The sequence below is a fragment of the Pan troglodytes genome, chromosome 3 (assembly GCF_028858775.2).
Source record: "Pan troglodytes isolate AG18354 chromosome 3, NHGRI_mPanTro3-v2.0_pri, whole genome shotgun sequence".
Taxonomy (NCBI): Eukaryota; Metazoa; Chordata; class Mammalia; order Primates; family Hominidae; genus Pan; species Pan troglodytes.
This window is the reverse complement of record NC_072401.2, coordinates 118,938,969-118,957,694: the sequence shown is the minus strand read 5'-3', so window position 1 is coordinate 118,957,694 and position 18,726 is coordinate 118,938,969. Positions and strand designations below refer to the sequence as shown.

At 34.4% G+C, this 18,726-nt stretch overlaps 1 long non-coding RNA gene across 1 annotated transcript in view; it reads right to left on the bottom strand.

Annotated features, from left to right (window-relative positions):
* Positions 1-722: 722 nt before the first annotated feature.
* LOC107974382 (uncharacterized) overlaps positions 723-18,726 on the bottom strand; it is a 100,902-nt gene continuing 82,898 nt past the window's right edge. The window contains exon 4 of the long non-coding RNA XR_001717095.4: positions 723-1,365. This is a non-coding gene — a long non-coding RNA (uncharacterized LOC107974382). The remainder of the gene's footprint in view (positions 1,366-18,726) is intronic.

Here is an 18,726-nt window from a genome sequence, read left to right as displayed (position 1 = left end):
ACAGAGATAGATACATAGATAGGCAGATATTTAGTAATATTTTATTCATAATTTTCAAACATTCTCATGGTGACACTTATTCCCATAGTCTAAAAAATAATTATTTTATAAAATAATAAAAATACAAACCACACTAGGGGAGAAAATACTCACAATCACCTATCCAATAAATGACTTGTATCAAGAATATATAAATAACTTCCAAAGTTCAATAATAAAAAGCCACCTAATATAAAATCAATGAATTATGTGCATATACATTTCATAACAGAAGATAAACAGACATCAATTAAGCATGTAAAAAGATGCTCAGTCATTAAATAAATGAAAATTTTGAATAATGAGATACTACTCCTCTTAGAATGTCTAAAATTTTAAAAAGACAAAGTATGCCAAGCGTGGGTAAACATGTAAAAATGTGTTAACTCTCATACACTACTGGTGAAAATACAAAATGCCAAAAACACTCAGGAAAATAGTTGGGCATTTGTGTAAAAAATTAAGTGGATATATACTATGTGACCTGTCATTCCACTCTTAAGTATTTACCTAAAAGAAATGAATACATATGTACATATAAAGATTTCTACATAAATATTCATAGCAGCTTTATTTATAACAGTCAAAAACAAATGAATGCATAAAAAATTTTAGTACATCTGTACAATGCAATATAAAGGCATAAACTATTCATGCATGAAAAATGAATGGATATCAAAATAACTAACTTATTTTATTATATACAATTTGAGAAAAAAATATAGTAACACAAAGATAATCACTGGTTGCCTGGAAATGGGGTGAGATTGGAGAGGAGGACAAGAAAAGGAGAAACGAAGATTACAAGAGGACATGAGGATATTTAGAGACTAGTAATGGATATATATATAAAAATATACATATATATGCATCTTAACTTTGATGAAGTGTCTATACATATCACTGGTCTATTTTATATTAGGTAGTTACATATATCTTATGTATATTTATTTGTATATGTATATGAATATATAATCTTGATTGTGTTGAGAATTTCAACAACTTAGCAAGTTGTGTGCTTTAAGTATGTGCTTTTTATTTTTTATCAGACATATAGTTCTACCTACATTTAGGCTAGTTAAATACTCTTTTCATAATTTTCAAAATGGTTTCTACATGATTTATTTTTAGTGGATATTTTGTCTTTATTTGTGGGCTCAATTATCCTTTGGTTAAAAAAAAAACTCCATGTGATAAACTCAAAAAATACATTATTCTTGCAGGAATTTTATTAGTGGTTTTGTTCCTCAGTAGTTTACCTTCAGAAACCTTGTAGGTCCTTGGAGTTTTCTTCCTCTCTCTAGAGCAGGGATTGTCAAAATTTTTCTACAAAGGGAAAGATTTGTATAAAGATAAATATTTTAGGCTTTTCAGGTCATGTAAGATCTTGATTCCTTTTCTTTTCTTCCGCTTCCTCTTCTCTTCCACATTTCTCTCTTCCTTCACAATCCTTTAAAAATATACAGACCATTCTTAGTTTCTTGGCGATCCAAAAGTAAGCCACAAGCTAGATTTGCCTTCCAGGGCATAGAGTTCTCACCCCTGTCCTTTAGGATCATGGCTCACACACTGACACATTTGGTGGAACCGTTTTTCCTGCTGCCACTCCCTGCTTACTTCATGTCACCACATGATGGTTCTCTGGGGTCATGGCTTGAGCCTTTTCTACCACTACCTTTTCTCCTGCACAGCAGCTGTCCCTAGATGACTGGTGAGCTCTGCTCATCCCTTTGTTCTCTGCTGTATTCGTTGGTTCTCACATTGCTATAAAGAAATGCCTGAGACTGGGTAATTTACAAAGAAAAGAGGTTTGACTGATTCACAGTTCTGCAGACTGTACAGGAAGTATGGCAGCATCTGCTTCTGGGGAGGCCTCAAGGAGCTTTTATTCATAGTGGAAAGCAAAATGGGAGCAGGAGTCTTACATGTCAGGAGAAGGAGTAAGAAAAAGAGTGAAGAGGTGCCACACACTTTTAAACAACCAGACCTCATGAGAACTCACTCACTATAGAGTACCAAGGGGGGATGGTGCTGAACCATTCATGAAAACTCCACCCTTATGAACTAATCACCTCTCTCCAGATCTTCCTTCCAACATTGGGGGTTACGGTTTTACATGAGATTTGGGTGGGAACACAGATTCAAACCATATTATCTGCCCAGTCAGTTCTTATCACAGTTCTGCTAGAAACTCACCAATGTGTAAACAGAACTGACTCTTAATTATGAACTAGTCTCTTAATTCTGAACTAGTCAAATCTTTAATGAAGCCCCTATTAAATGTTACATGAACAAGAGTTGCCTACCTTTGCAAACTCAAATACTGTCTTATACTGTATTTGCTTTCTAGTTGCCACTTAACTATACATTTCTAGATGTTTTCCAGACCTTGTGCTAAATCTGATTCTGTAGCTGTTATTGTCATGCAATTATCACACCCCACTTGGCATTTTACTTACCCCATACTTATCTTAGAGTTTGCCATTTATGACACTAAAGTTCATGTTTCATCTGAAGGTAGGAAAATCACTGTCTTCAGTTTTACACTTTTTTAATGTGAATTGACATAATAGAAGTACTTAGATGCTAAAAGTTTATTAACTTCTTTTTTTCAGTTTATCTAGATCCCCTTATCTCTCCAAGCAGGAGAGATAAAAGGTAAAAGGATGAAAACAATTCATGTAACAATCAATATAATTGGAGCTACCATTCCCTAAGACCCTCATATGCTATTGCTGAAATTTGAATATTATCCAAAAAACTTCCCCCTTGATGTTCTGGGTCTTCATTTGCTACTTGTTTCTTTTATTTTGGACCTCTTTCTCCTTTCCTTCCTACACACATATAATGTAGCAGGTATGCCATATGAAGCTGAGCCCCTGTTACTGAAGGCAGTGGATGTTTTACCTGGAGTCTCCACATGTTCTTGAAAATAGCAGATACAACAAATCTTGGATTGAGCAAAGAATACACATTTTACATAGCACATCACAATATCAGGATAACTTTTGTTACATTTATCATTCTACATAAATAAAAAAGATTAATAAGTGTTTATATTGCAGGCATACATGTCCTCAATATTAAAGCATAAAACCCTAATGGTCATGCACATATCTTTCTGTTGCTATGCTACCCTAGGCCAAAGTTTGTTTGAATTTTCTTACATTATAATTCTTCAATCCCAAATACAGTGAATCACCTGGATATAAAATGATACCATTGGGGCTATTTAAGTAAAATACACTATCGATCACTTCAATGCTAGTTCACTTACTTTCTCTTTAAAATAACTGAAGGAACATCACAAATGCCACATTTAATTTGACTATAATTTTTATTTCTGTGGTGAAGACCTGTCTTCTATAGTGAGTATCTATCAAAATTTAAGCTGGGTGTACGTTTCAAAGAATCCCTTTAGCATAAGGTCATGGAGGCAAATACCAATTACATGAAAACTGAACATGTTCATGTATAATAAATACTACTGCATAAAAAAGTACATGAAATTCTAAAGATATATCTAGGTTTTATTTAAAGGCGTTACCAATTTTCAGTGTAAAAGTGTCTGAACCGTATGTAAACATTATTACTCTTGATTAGAGATATGGTGATGAAATATTAGAAGAAAGAACAAACAGGCTAAAATGAAAGTATGCTGTTAATGAAACAAATTACTGAAGAAAGTAAGAAATTTGAAAATTTAAAAAAATGCTACAGAGACTAATAGATTTACATGCTTTTCTTATACCCACACATTCCTCCAATTCTATTAAATTTGAAAAATTGTTGTCAGATAACAGACAGGACATTCAAATATAGGCACAATATACCTATAATCTCTAACACTCATATTTATTTGTAATCAACTTCATATTTGGTACTTTTTCAGCAGTTTTATCATTAGACTCATTATATGTTTTTACATGTCAAATAGAGGTTTTGATTGTGCTTCAATGAAACTTACAGCTGTAAATAAAATAGAACACAAATATTCATGGCTGTATTGCTACATATGTGCTATATATTGTGTTTTTGTGTGTGTGATGTATATAAGTATATTCACACATATACATACACTATATATATATATATAAATATCCACGTTCTTTTTAGTATTCTCATATGAGTATAAATAGAAGTGAAGGTCACTTTTAATGTTTTCAGGTGGGAAAAATACATTCAAAATAGTTTTGAGTTGTCAATCTGCAATAATAGAAACTGAGAATGTAAAATGTATTACAATAAGAATTTTAAAATAGTGCTATCAAATTTTATGATTTGTTTGGAAGTTTTAGTGTTGTCATGTATTATACACATGGAAATTTAAATAGATTGGGAGCATTGAACTGGTTTTTGGCTTCTTGGTATAGTTTTCGAAAAAACAAACAAACAAACAAACTTTTTTCAAAGTCATAAGTTGTGTTTAGTGCCGATAGTGATGCTAGTTAGAGTAGAAAAGTAGAAACTTCAGTTTTGAAACTAAGATCTAAAGCTATCTGAGAATCTAATGGTTCAACTGAAAACTTGGTACTTTTGAAATTAATTACATTATCAGACTTTGTTAAAAGTAGAAAAAGAGTGAAGCATTAGTTCAAGAGGCAAAATAAAGCAACAAAAGACAACTTTGTATTATAGCTGGTGTGCCAATGATGATGATGATGATGATGATTTTTGTTTTTTTTTGGGGGGGGATGGAGTCTCTTTGGGTCACTCAGGCTGGAGTGCAGTGGCACAATCTCGGCTCATTGCACGCTCCACCTCCCGGGTTCATGCCATTCTCCTGCCTCACCCTCTGAGTAGCTGGGACTACAGGCGCCTGCCACCACGCCTGGCTAATATTTTGTATTTTTAGTAGAGATGGGGTTTCACCGTGTTAGCCAGGATGGTCTCAATCTCCTGACTTCATGATCCGCCTGCCTCGGCCTCCCAAAATGCTGGGGTCAAAGGCGTGAGCCACCATGCCCAGCCCTGATGATTATTTTTATTAATAAATATTTCAAGTATCAGATACAGATATAGCATTCACTGAATGCTATATATGTAGCATTCATTGAAACTCAACTTCTTGGCATTCTCATAAATATGTGTCTGATGTTTCTTTAGACAATAGTATAAAGATACCTAGATTTTGGCACTATGAGGGCTAAGTAGAAGATAACAGTTAAAAATTCCTTTATTGTTTTAGTGGTTTTCAAGACAGAAGAAGCCAAAAAAAATTAATTGTTTTGTAGATGTACTTCTTACATTGTAATCGATTTTAACTTAGTTTTAGATGGGATATAAAATTGGAGATATTAAATTACACACAGACTGTTTACTCAATCTTTCATATTAGATTTACAAATCAATCTGGAATGTGCTGACAGCATAAACTGCTACAGAAAAAGTTCTGTGTTCTCCTTGGGGCATGCATTTTTGTTTCTATGCAGTTATGCTATTTTCTGTTGAGGAAAAGGAATCCAGTGATTCCTCTTTATATTTGCCCTGAATAAATATCCAAACTACTAAAAAAACCAAGTGACATGGATGAACCTATGTAATCGAGGTTTCCTGTTTTTATTAATATAACTTACAAAAATAATAATATGTATATGTTTATACTGGTACTCAGAGTTATCATTGTGCTGTGTGATCAGAAAGATTTAGGGGTGAATTCCTACTTATCTAAATACTCTTAGGGGAGGATTTGAGCGCTGAGAAGAATCAGGAGTAAGTTATAAGTATTTATTTTTAAACAAGTTATATAAATATTTGCAAGCATTTTTCCGGTTCCTTTGATAGTGACTTGCAGTTCCTTCAGTGGATATATCCTCACCTGGAGTTGACAAGTTCTGCTCACTGACTGGCTAGGACAGATGTGTTCCTAGTTTCTACAGACAAATTTGCATTTTCTGTTAACATGTTCACCAAAGAAAGAAGTCAACTGGAAATGTTAAGTTCTATGTTGTTCTACTTCAAGAAATGAATAGTAAGAACAAATAATAATTTGCTTAAGTTAAATTGATGTACCACACTGGTAGTAATGATCAACAGGTTACTAATCCCTCACTTCTGATATTTAATTGATTTACTTTGTTGGAATTTTAATGGTAATCATGACAAATTTAATAAAACATACTAGAAATGCAATGATATAGACAAACATACAAGGATTTATATCTGTTGAAGTGTATGGTACTCAATGTTCCAGATCTTGTGTGAAAAAGTGCCACAGTGAAACAGCCAAAGAACTAACATAGATAACTCAATTTTTGTTTAAGGGGCCTCCTACAAGTAGACTAGGATAATTTTAGAGCACTGAGATAATTTGCAAAAACAATCATGTAGTTTCTGAAACCAACTCTGTGAATAAAAGAGAAGTATGTAAACACCTGACTACTTTTTGTTAAAAACTTATAGAAGCATTGTGACCTGACCAAGGGCAAAGAAATTCCAAACCTCCTTGGACCCTTGCTGGCATCCAGATGTCTGCGGTCATCAGTAACCTCTTGATCCCAACCTCCTCATCTTCCCTCCTCCTCAACATAAAAAGAGCCTGAAATCTGTGCTGACTTAATATGGTTCTTTAGGACATTAGTCTACCATGTTATTGGTTTGCCGGCTATCCGAAATAAAGTTGCCTTCCTTGCTCCAACTCCTTGTCTCTCAATTTATTGGCTGTTGTGTGGCAAGCAGAATGAGTGGTTGCACAACCTCAAGACACCTATTTTGTTCTCTCGGATCACACTGTTGATACATTTCTGATTCCTATAAGTTTTTTAATGCTTTGATTCCCTCCCCCAGCACAAGGCATCAGCTGATTTCATTTGTCAGTTCTTACACCTAGGCTTGATCTCTAAGTGTTAGTGTACTCTAAGTCTCAGTCCTAAACTTTCTTTCTCTTCTTCTCCATTTTTACTGTCTTCATAGATTATCTCCTCTAGTGACTTTGTTTAAATATAGCCTTTATGCTGATGACTCTCAAATTAACACGCAGCTCTCATCACTCCTATCAAACTCCAACTGCCTACTAGGATGTTTAAAAAACATCTTAAATTTTACTGACCAAAATAAAATCTTGATATTTATTCTTAACATCAAACATGTTTTTCTTGCAGTCTTCCATTTCTTGGTAAAATCATCACTATGCTTGCTCTTTGAAGTTATGTAAATATAATCTATCATTTTACCTCATTTTTATGACATCAATAACCTAAATTACATCTAGGCTTTCATCCATGTGCATTGTCAAATAAAAACAAATAGGGACTTAGGAAAGGAGATAATTTATTCAAAAGGATTATTGCATGATGGGGGAAAGGAGAGAGGACTATTTCTTTTTTTCTTTTTTTTTTTTTTTTTTTTTGAGACGTAGTCTCGCTCTGTCGCCCAGGATGGAGTGCAGTGGTGCGATCTCAGCTCACTGCAAGCTCCCCTTCCCAGGTTCACGCCATTCTCCTGCCTCAGCCTCCCGAGTAGCTGGGACTACAGGCACCCGCTACCGCGCCCGGCTAATTTTTTGTATTTTTAGTAGAGACGGGGTTTCACTGTGGTCTCGATCTCCTGACCTCGTGATCCGCCCGCATCGGCCTCCCAAAGTGCTGGGATTACAGGCGTGAGCCACCGCGCCCTGCCTAGGGGAGAGGACTATTTCAAATAGGAAGTTCACTCTGATTATGAGCTCTGCAAGCATCTGAAGTGTTAGGCAAAAGAGTTTTCTCTTTTATGGGGAGGAGTAAACAAGGCTAGGAAGAATGGTGTGTGGAGAAGTCGGAGGAAAGAGTGGCATAAGAGTGGGATAATAAGTCAGAGAATGTTTTATTCTGAAGCCAGCCAATTTTCAGGAAGGGTTGCATGTTGTATGTTGGCTCAGGCTGAAGGTGGGTCAAGGTTTAAAGGTCTAGGGGAAGGAAAACAAAAACAAAAGACAAAGTTTGGTTAGCAAGTATTTTGAACTGATTGATCAGTAAGGACAAGCGATTTAGTTAATTATTTAAGGGGCAAGGAAAGGGAATTTAGAGGGCATGTGTCTGGCCTTTTCACAGGTAAATAAGGATACTTCCTGTGAGTCTTATCAAAGTCTTAAGGGAAAGGGCATTTCATTGTAATAAGCCATTACCCAGAACACTAAAAGGTGGGAGAATTTCTTAAACATTTCTGTTTTGTAGGAACAGAGGACTCAGCTAAAATTCAACATGTGGCTATTGTCCTACATCTATTCTTCATTGATTGAACCGAATTATCTTTTACAGATTATTTATGTCATGATTAAAAGCTTTTCATTTTTTAAAGATTTCATTTACAATGAAATCCTGATTTCTTCCCATTATGTTTCAGACCTTCTCTGATTAGGAATCTATTTCTCTGAATTCATTTTATAATTGAACTCTCATGTTCATTATGCTGTAAGCCCCTGGTCTTGTATGCTCCTCAAAATATCTAGGTTATTTTCCAGTATTGGAACATTAGTGCTGCAAAAGCAGGGATCTATCCTCAGATAAGAAATTTGTCTGACACAGAAACAACAATATTTAAGTAAATTTCTCAGCTTCTACTTTTCTTGATGCATTTTGACAGATACTCAATTTTGAATTTGGTTCACTCACTGGTTTTAGAAGAATAACAAAGCCAGTTTTATTGTGGGAATTATGTGACTTCTATACCCTAGATTTGTTATTCCTACGAGTATCTTTAATTTTCTATTACTTTAAAAATGAATTACAAATTATATTATTCTATGCATGATCATAATAATGCCCCTAATTTTTATGTTGTGTCTATTAAGGATTTTTTGCCTGTTAATAATTCCAAAAGGCATATTTGCACTGCCCTCTGTCTATGCTGTCTCCCGCTCATGTTGTGGCAATGTTCGCAGTACAACAGTTTTCATCAGAGATTATCCTTCTTTTCACTTTCAAGGGTCGAAACAAAATATGTCATTTCCAGTCTGCAGTGTTTTGACTGAATTCCGAATGATACCAGAAAAAGGAAGATTTCTCTTTTCTCAGCTTCCTAAAAATGTCAGAATCTTAAATAGTCAAAAGCAATTCTGCCATAAACAAGTCTGCTGACTTTTGAAGGGATATACAATGTGGATATAATAATTAATGTTGGAATAACAATTCTTTCTTTCTGGTACATAACTCCATGTAATAGTGTAATTCAAAGTTTCTTTTCATTTAAAACTTCTGGATTATTGACGGTACATAAACATGGAATAAGAGAAGAAATATTGCATGCCAAAATTTTCTGGGACTGTATATAAAGCACTATCTACCTAAAGGTTGGTATCTTAAGAGCATAACTAAGAGTAAAACATTTAGGACCCCAAAAGGTTTGTCATACTCAGGTTTGATTTGACCCAATGTTGATGAAAGAGACCCAATCCAGTGAATGAATTTCAGCTGTAAGAGAATATAAAGTGAGGACAGATACCATGGCTCACATTTGTAATCCCAGCACTTTAGGAGGCCAAGGTGGGGGGATCACTTGAGAACAGGAGTTCAAGACCAGCCAGGGCAACATGGCAAAACCCATCTCTACAAAGACTATAAAAATTAGGTGGTTCAGGTGGCCTGTGCCTATGGTCCCAGATAATTGAGAGGCTGAGGTGGGAGGATCACTCGAGCCTAGAGGTGCAGGCTGCAGTGAGCCATGATTGCACCATTGCACTCCAGCCTGTAAGACAGAGCAAGATCTTACTTTAAAAAAAAAAAAAGAATGTAAAGTGGACAATGTTCAAATGAGAAAAGAAAGGATATCATGGCAATAAGCTAGGCCCCTTGAGCAGAATGCTAGCTGGCACTTATGTGTGTGGAGAAGACCATCCAGTATTCAAAGTCGAGGTTGGGAAGAATAGTTTGGATACCAGAGGTACAGCCAAGTGGTCAACATTTCAGCCATCAAGACAGTGGATAACTGTGGATCTAAACAGGAATCTTGATCAAACTTGCAGAGATTGAAGGAAAGGAGCACGAATTTCACAAAACAATTCTAGAAAGTGGCAAGTTGCAGCCTCTAGATAGATTTCTTACCTCGTCAGGGCTAGTGTAGAAACCAAGTGAGATTAATGTCACATTAAAGGGACCTAATGCCTGCAGCCAATTGAGGCTATAAAAATCTTTCTTGGTTCAATGGTCACATAACTCTGGAAAGCATCCTTATCAAGCTTGAGCAAATTGTAATTCTTAATTTATATTTTCATTCATATTTAATGCTGCAATTAAAGTTTATATAAATAAATTCTATATATGTGTACATGAGATTCCTGCTTGTGACCATTAATACATTTCTTTATATTTGTTATTTACTTAATCATTTTGCATAATTTTTCACCATGATAATGGTGAAATTCACCTCCAGTTTTCATGTTTATTTCCATTATGTCTTGTTAAGAATAAAGTTGAGTTTGTAATTACTGATTGCAAATTTTATCCTATGATCTGAACTCCGCCTGTGGACATGTTTCCTTCAGCTAGTAAAGTATTGACAATTTTAAGAGACTGTTCTTAGGCAGGTCATGCACTCTCCAGTTTTACAGTGTCCCCAACCATTCCCTTTTGTGTTAAATCAGCTTCTTCGTACATTTATAAAGCCTGCCTAACCTCAAACGTCATTCAAATTTTAAACTTTGCCTTTATAAACATGAATTGGTATGAAAGTTACGCACTACAAAGAAAAATGATTGTTGTGAGTATTTACTTCAGAAAATCAATTTTATGTAGCACTAAATGAAACATCTGACAAATTGCATGTCTTAAATAAAGTTGCAGTTAGTTTTTGAATTAAGTAGGAAGAAATTCTATACCTAAATAAAACTTGGTTAGATAAATGTTTGTCTCTACTCTATAGCCACATTGGCTAATTTTTCTTTCCCTGTTTGCTTTTGTGTGATCCAAGTAACCCATATTCATTTAGTAAATTTTGAAAGTATAGAATAAAATGGAGATGTAGAAAAAGTCACCCTTAATAACATCATATAGAAGTAACACTAAAATCATTGCCTATTTCTTTTGCATACTTTATACAACTTCTAAAATTGAGTTTATAAAACACTATATATATACATATATACTTATATATTTCATTGAAAATTGACATTTTTCAAAATATGAAAGGGTAATTGTGAATAATTATACATAATTACATTATTGAATATTTAAAACAGCTGTTTATTCCATATAGAATACCTTAACTTGTAATTCAAAGTAATTTAAGACATTATATTATTTATATGTAATGTATTATCTACACAGTGAGAGAGAAATAAATATATGATCATATAAATAATATTCATATATGAATTGCTATCTCAAGTAATTACCTAGAGTAGATGGATTTTAGTAGATAAGTCCAGTGACTATATTAGAAAATTATTTTTGCTTATTTATCTTTCTTTTTAAATTATGGCATCATGAGGACAGTTTAAAATTTAACTATTTAATTTCAGTAATTTAACATTCTATGACATTGATCACATGATGGCACAAAGATTTAAGTTCAAAGAAATAAGGGTAGACCTGGAATCAGACGTCAGTTCACTTTTGAACTATATTTTCACTACCAAAGACTTTATGTGTTTTATATTACATATTTAAAAATAGGTTTATTTTACTAGAAAATGTTTGACATTTAAATTCTGAGGGTTTACGATATCAACAATAAAACAAGGTTTGTGTAACCATGCAGTATACCATATCTTTCGTTGGCAGCTATCTGGATTGCAGGCAGAAACTCCTACAGAGATCTTGTCAAGACAACTATAATCTATTAATAATGATAAAACCATAAATAATTTTCTGGTCTGGAATAGTGGTCTCTAACATAGGGTAATGCTTTGATGGGGCACACAAAGAGACAATAGAACTGTTTCTTATACTTAATTTTCCCATAAGAATAAGAGAGGAATTAGGTTTCACTAACATTTCATTCACAGATAGAAATGTGCCCTATATATAGCTCATTGTCAGCTGACCATGTCCATACAGTGGCTTTTGCTTCTGGTGACTCAGCTGTGAACAGAGCACAATTATGATTGTCCGTGGCTTACCTCTCTCGTTTGTTTTCATCAGCATTTGACATGTCACAGTTTCTTTGTGCCAAAGTTAGTGGATTTATCAATTATTTTGTCTTAGTTACTTGTCTTTTACAAATTAGACAAGTAGATTAAATATTTCTGAACATGAACTGTGAATTGAAAAATGAAACTAGTAATGAAACTATGCAACCAAACACAATGACAGAGCTATCATTTTTAATTGTCTTCAATAACCGGAATATCAAAAAAAGATCAATCTGTTCACATGTATAAAGAAGTTGGTCAAAGATTTTAATGTTATATAGAATCTATATTTATATTTTGTTACAAATCAACCTCATTTTGAGACATATTTTTTCTGAGAAGTTTGTGAATTATACTGGCACATTCGTTTAAATTATACTCATACAAATGTTGGTAACATGTGCTTACAATTCTGATTTATGAACATTCATTTTGTGTTTCCTATCTATATAATGTCTGGAACTCCCTTTCTTGTGCTTCTGAATCTCCAGTGCCTGAAACAGTGTCTGGAATGTAATAGAAACTCAGTGAATATTTATTAAAGAAATGAATAAGTGTTATACATAAGAACAAAAATTATGAGTATTTTCCCTAACAATATAAATCTTAAAGAGAAATGAGCATATATATACATAAAATCATCACTGCACCATCAATGCATATTCTACTAATGTTATGTAAAACTGACAAAATTAGCCTCACAGCTTGGAGAATTATATCTAGACATAATTAACCAGACATGCCATTTGAATGTATCCAATCTAACTACACTTGGATTTCTATCCTGGTAGAATACTTCTAGATTCCATAACTTAATTGTTGTGAAGCCAGGCCATTAGAGGAGCTGGAAAAGAGGAACATAGCCGTAGAATTAGAATGACACACGATTAGTGAGAAGATGAGATGATGAAAGCTTCCTCTTAGGGGAGATGGAATGAGAAGGTTTGGCCACAGTGTGGGGAAATGTTAAAAACAAGTAGACCCCGTCTCTACTGGAAATACAAAAAATTAGCCTGGCGTGGTGGCGGGCACCTGTATTCCCCAGCTACTCGGGAGGCTGAGGCAGGAGAATGGCTGAACCCGGGAGGCAGAGCTTGCAGTGAGCGGAGATGGCGCCACTGCACTCCAGCCTGGGTGACAGAGCGAGACTCCGTCTCAAAAAACAAACAAACAAACAAACAAAAAACAAGTAGAGCAGGTTTGATTTGATCCACTGAGGAAAGAAGGGGACCTCGAGTGCCCACTCCGGCCAAACATTGTTCTAGACACTCAGTACCCTCTGCATATGAGAGCCACATTTTCCTTGATCAGTAAGAACAAGACAGAAATTCTGCTCCTGAGACTGATTTAATTATTTAAATTCCTTTTACTTCTCTCTAATTTTCCAAAAGCAATTTTCCACCTCTACTTTTATTTCTAGTTCCTATTTTTCCTGTAATGCTAACAGAAACTTTCTTTATAGAAAACTTGTTGATTATACCCACTGACCTTTTCCTTTTATTGTTTTCAACGACAGTATAATATATTATGTTCATTTGTTTCTAAAAAAAAGCATGTCTTGGTATTAAAAGCATATCATATTCATTTGTAACATACAAAATGAGAGCCTGTTTCATTTCTTAGGAATTTTAGTTGTAGCTTCACATTTATAAGCCAAATTCAATTTTTACTTTATAAAGGCACTCAAATTTCAAAGAGCTTAGCAAATCAAGAATAACATTAGGATACCACACACTGCATTCCTATAGAAAAATCTAATGCCTGGAGCCAGTTTTTCTCTCCTTGAAAAACACTGATTAAAGTTGACAAATTTTTAGTTCCAAAGAATAAAGTAAAATGTCGTTTGGTATATGTCAACCAATTAAAAGTGAACTGTAAGCTCATTTATTCATAAACAATACAGTTTTGTCATCCTAGCTCCTAATGTCATATTGGCAGATAAAAGAAGCATGGTTGGCCTGGCACAGTGGCTCACACCTGTAATCCCAGCACTTTGGGAGGCATAGGCGGGCAGATCACAAGATCAGGATTCCAAGACCAGCCTGGCCAATATGGTGAAACACTGTCTCTACTAAAAACACACACACACACACACACAAAATTAGCTGGGCGTGGTGGCGGGTGCCTGTAGTCTCAGGTACTCGGGAGGTTGAGGCAGGAGAACAGCTTGAACCCAGGAGGCGGAGGTTGCAGTGAGCTGAGATAGCACCACTGCACTCTAGCCTGGGCGACACCGCCAGACTCTGTCTCAAAAAAAAAAAAAAAGAGAGAAGCATGGTTTCTGTACTCAATCTGTCAGGAGAGGAGTGGTGGATGATAAATAAGCAGGTATAGTGCATTATTATTTACAAATGAGGTATCAAGACTTTTCTCAGGTGAGGACAATTGTTTTCCTCTTTTAAGAATTGAGCTCACATCAATCCACTTCAACAAATATGAGTGCCTTGATATATATGAAGCTCCAGGAAAGACATGAAGATATAAAGAAAAAAACTGATGAACACTGACCCTAAGGAGGTTGCTGAACAGTGCATACCTATTTAAAACGGTTATCTGAGCTCTGCGATTTGCCATAAAATGTTAAATTTAGCTTTTAACTTACCGTGCATTCTAATAAGAACCAAATTTTTATCTTTTTAAGGTAAGTTACCCAGATAAAAAAAAGATTTTCTTTTCAAATAGAAGGAATTGTATTTAGAATTGACTTTTTTAGAAAAGTGTTTTCTCATGTTGCTAACAAGGAAATAAAATTACTATAAATTCAATAATTCTTAAAATAAATGTGTGTTTATTATTCAGAGGATAATTGCTATATACTTGAGGTATATCTATCTATAAGACACATTTAGTTACACTATGACACTGTCATGCATGTCTGGTTATAATGGCACTTTGTTTAGAAAGCCTGTTGCCTAAACTAGAAGACATCACCATGTATGAATTATCTAGCGGTGTTGGAAAAATTCAGAGTTAAATTTGTATAAAGCTTTAAATCTGCAAAAGATATGTGTGTATGCATAATATATACTTGCATTTACATATGAGATATGCATATATATATCTGTGTGTATATATTTATATATATTTGTGTACATATATATATATATATATAGTTTTATTTTATGTAAAGATAGATTCTTGCTTTCTCACCCAGGCTGGAGTGCAGTGATGTCCTCCTAGCTCACTGTAGTCTTGAACTCCTGGACTCAAGCGATCCTCTCACTTCAGCCTCCTGAGAAGCTGTGGCTACAGGAATGCCTCACCATGTCCAGTAATATTTTTATTTTTTATAGAGACAGAGTCTCACTATGTTGCCCAGGCTGGTCTCAAAATCATGGCCTCAAGTGATCGTGTCCCACCTTAGCCTTCACAGTTGTTGGGATTACAGGCGTGAGCCACTGTACCTGGTCTTACATTTCTATTTTATATGAGACTGTGTATGTGAAAATAATTTTAATTTTAAAATTTAATTTTAACACTGTGACACCAATAAAATGGATATCATTTTACTGATGTAGAAATCAAGACTTAGAATGTTTTGGAAACTTCCAAATATCCCATGTCTGTGAGAGGCAGAGCAGACTGACTCCGATGTTATTTGTTAACCATTATTTAAATTATTAAGTTATTACTTTCTTATGCTGAATTTATACCCATATATCTTGAAAAAGTCTTTAAACATCAATTATTTGTATTTCTAAGTAATGTTTTAATATTCGTGTTCATAATGGTGAATTCACATTTATTGGCTTCATTGTATTTGAGGATTGAGGAGGGTGGCCCCTAGTTTTTGAACTGAGCAAAAGAAGAAACTAACACATCAATCTTTGCATATATGTACTTTGCATTTTATGACGACAGAAGAAACCATAACTGGGCACTAAGAGGTGTTCTATGCTTTCTCAACCTACCTTCAAGCCATGAGATTCTGTATACTGACTTGATACTGTGAATTATGCTGGTAATGTTGAAATGGCAAATTTTAAATTTTAGTTTGAGGAGTTTAGTTGTCATTGGCTTAAAACAGATATTGTTCCTGAACCATAGCCTATTTTTTTTAACAGAGACTCTAGGCACTTCTGGGCTGAATGGAAGATATATGGATAATCACTGTGAATTTAATGTACTTCCATTCATCCTGAATTTCAAATGAACCTTTAACCACTTAGTATGTTGTGTTGTCATCTCTTCAACTTTGCAATAACCCTTAAGTTGTGAGTTTATTCTTTAATACATTTAACAGATTGTAAAATGAAAAGATTATCTGGAACACTTAGACAGCATCCAGCAGCCTGAGAGAAAACAATGCCTTCCTGCCAGAAAAAAATAGAAATAGCAAATGGATTTCCTCAGGAACGTATTTCTAAAAGTCTGATTGATTTCATGTTTGAGTACTCCTACTTGCCACGGGCTGAGAAGAGCCTAGAAAGGACTCACTCAGAGGAATTAATGGTAAAACCAACAGAGTGAAATACTAGAGAAAAATCCCAATTTAATAGTTTGGAAAATTGCAGGTTTTTTTGTAAAATGTATTTGTAATTTAAAAACCCAATAGGTTAAAAACAAAACAGAACAACACGTGTTCCTCTGTGGGCATGCTGCTTATACGTTGTTTGTTTGAATGTTTGGAGTAAAATATTGGAAATAAACCTTGCTTTTGTTTCCAGAAGAAAATCTGCAGGTAGAGGAAAATGGTATTCTTTTGTGGAGTATTCGTGAATCTAAGTCAGACCTTGTTTTTCGCTCCAATGTTAATTCCATCTGCTCACAATACTGTTGTCTCCCCATTCACAGTGCTCTGTTTTCCAGCAGGAAAGCCTTCTCTGATACAACACTGTAAATTCCTTCCTGATCTGGAAGGCCCACTCCAGAAGCACACGCTCTATGAGGATATTTCTGGAGTACCACATTAAGGATAATGACTTTATCACTATGGGAGAGCTTCTTTTTATGTGAATAATTCTCACTTTATCAAGGTGAAATCATTTAATTTAAAAATGCACACTTATTTTTCCAGTTCCGAAGGATATCACTGCTTTTGCATTATAACACTAAAGAGAATCAAATGAATATATTAACAGTTAAATGCGATGAAATAAAAGATCACCCCTGGCTAGGGAATACTATTTGGGCATGTTGTTTTGGCTATTTTTAATTAGAATTTTGTTATAACTAATATTCACTGATTTATTTTCTTGTGCCAGATCCTGAAAATTATTTTCACACAATACCCATCTGATAAGCTCACTATGAAAATGAATAAATGGAGGCTAAGCCAAAATCCTTTTCTCGTAGGGTGGTTAGTCTCATAATCCCAAATCTACAGTGATGTTGAGTAACTAGAACTCTCATAAATTGCTGATGGATGTATAAAATGGCATAATCACTTGTAAAATAGTTTAGTTTTATCTACTAAGTCAGAATATATTCATACCTTCTGAACCAGAAATACTATACCTAGAGATAAACTCAAGTGATATGAATTCACACATCCAACAAGGGACATATGTTTACTATTAAAATCAGTGCTATGAGAAGATAAGCTGAACAGGCTCTGTGTTCCAGTCTGGCTTCAGCTTTTTTGAACATTTATTTTTAAGATCCCTTTCTGAGAGTGTCAGTGAATAAAATCACAGTGATACCTCAAAATTGTGGGCTCAATGTGGTTGGAGCATTTAGCATGGGGCTTATATATTTATTTAAGGAATGAAAGTTTGCAAATATTGGAAACCATAAATCAGATCAAGATCTTTAAAAGACAAGCAAGCAGAGTGTGTGATCTAATATCTTTTCCAAAGTTATGTGATAAAGCATCTATCTGAGCTTGCATGAGATTAACTAATATTGTTTAGGAGAAATGTCTTGAATAATCAGTGATCAAATTTTTTGCTTTAATAAAATTATTTACTAAAACTGACTTTCTGTAGTCCAGTGTAATGGAGTCCACCCTCACATTAAGTTTCACTATGAAAACTAATTTTTGAGAATGTAATTTTTTGGAAAATGACTTAACACTGTGGGTAACAGAACCAAAATTTTATTTCAATGAGGCTTTGATAATTCATTCAATGTATACTTTGTTTTACCTGGCTGTTTATTGAGCTGCAACAAAAAATGGAAATGTACCCAATCTTTCCCTCTCTTTTCCTTCCTAAGAGCCCATGTATGCTGAAAATGTATTATTTTTAAAATTTATGACAGTGTCTCTTGATGCACAGGTGAGATACATACTTGAAGTACTTCCTCTATTTAAGAGAAGTACTTAAATAAATGTGCACAGTATATCCTTTGATCTGATAAACCCAATATGAGTAATATTTCATGACTTTAGATGAGAAAGCTAAGATACAGTCCCCCTCTCTTCCTCTGGAGAGTGTTTTATGTTACTTTTAAAGCCTAGAAACATTGTATTCATTTTTCCTCCATGATTTGAGGACAAATATGACTGGCGAGGAAGATAGAACCAAGATAGTCATGTACACATGTGCATACACATACACACATATACACATACCTCAGGTATAGAGTCCTTACGATGTGAATCTATTGACATTTTCAATAATGTGGGGAAATAATTTCCTTGTATATTTTACTAGTTTGATTTCACTTGTAAAAATTACTTTTCAACCAAAAAGATATAACTG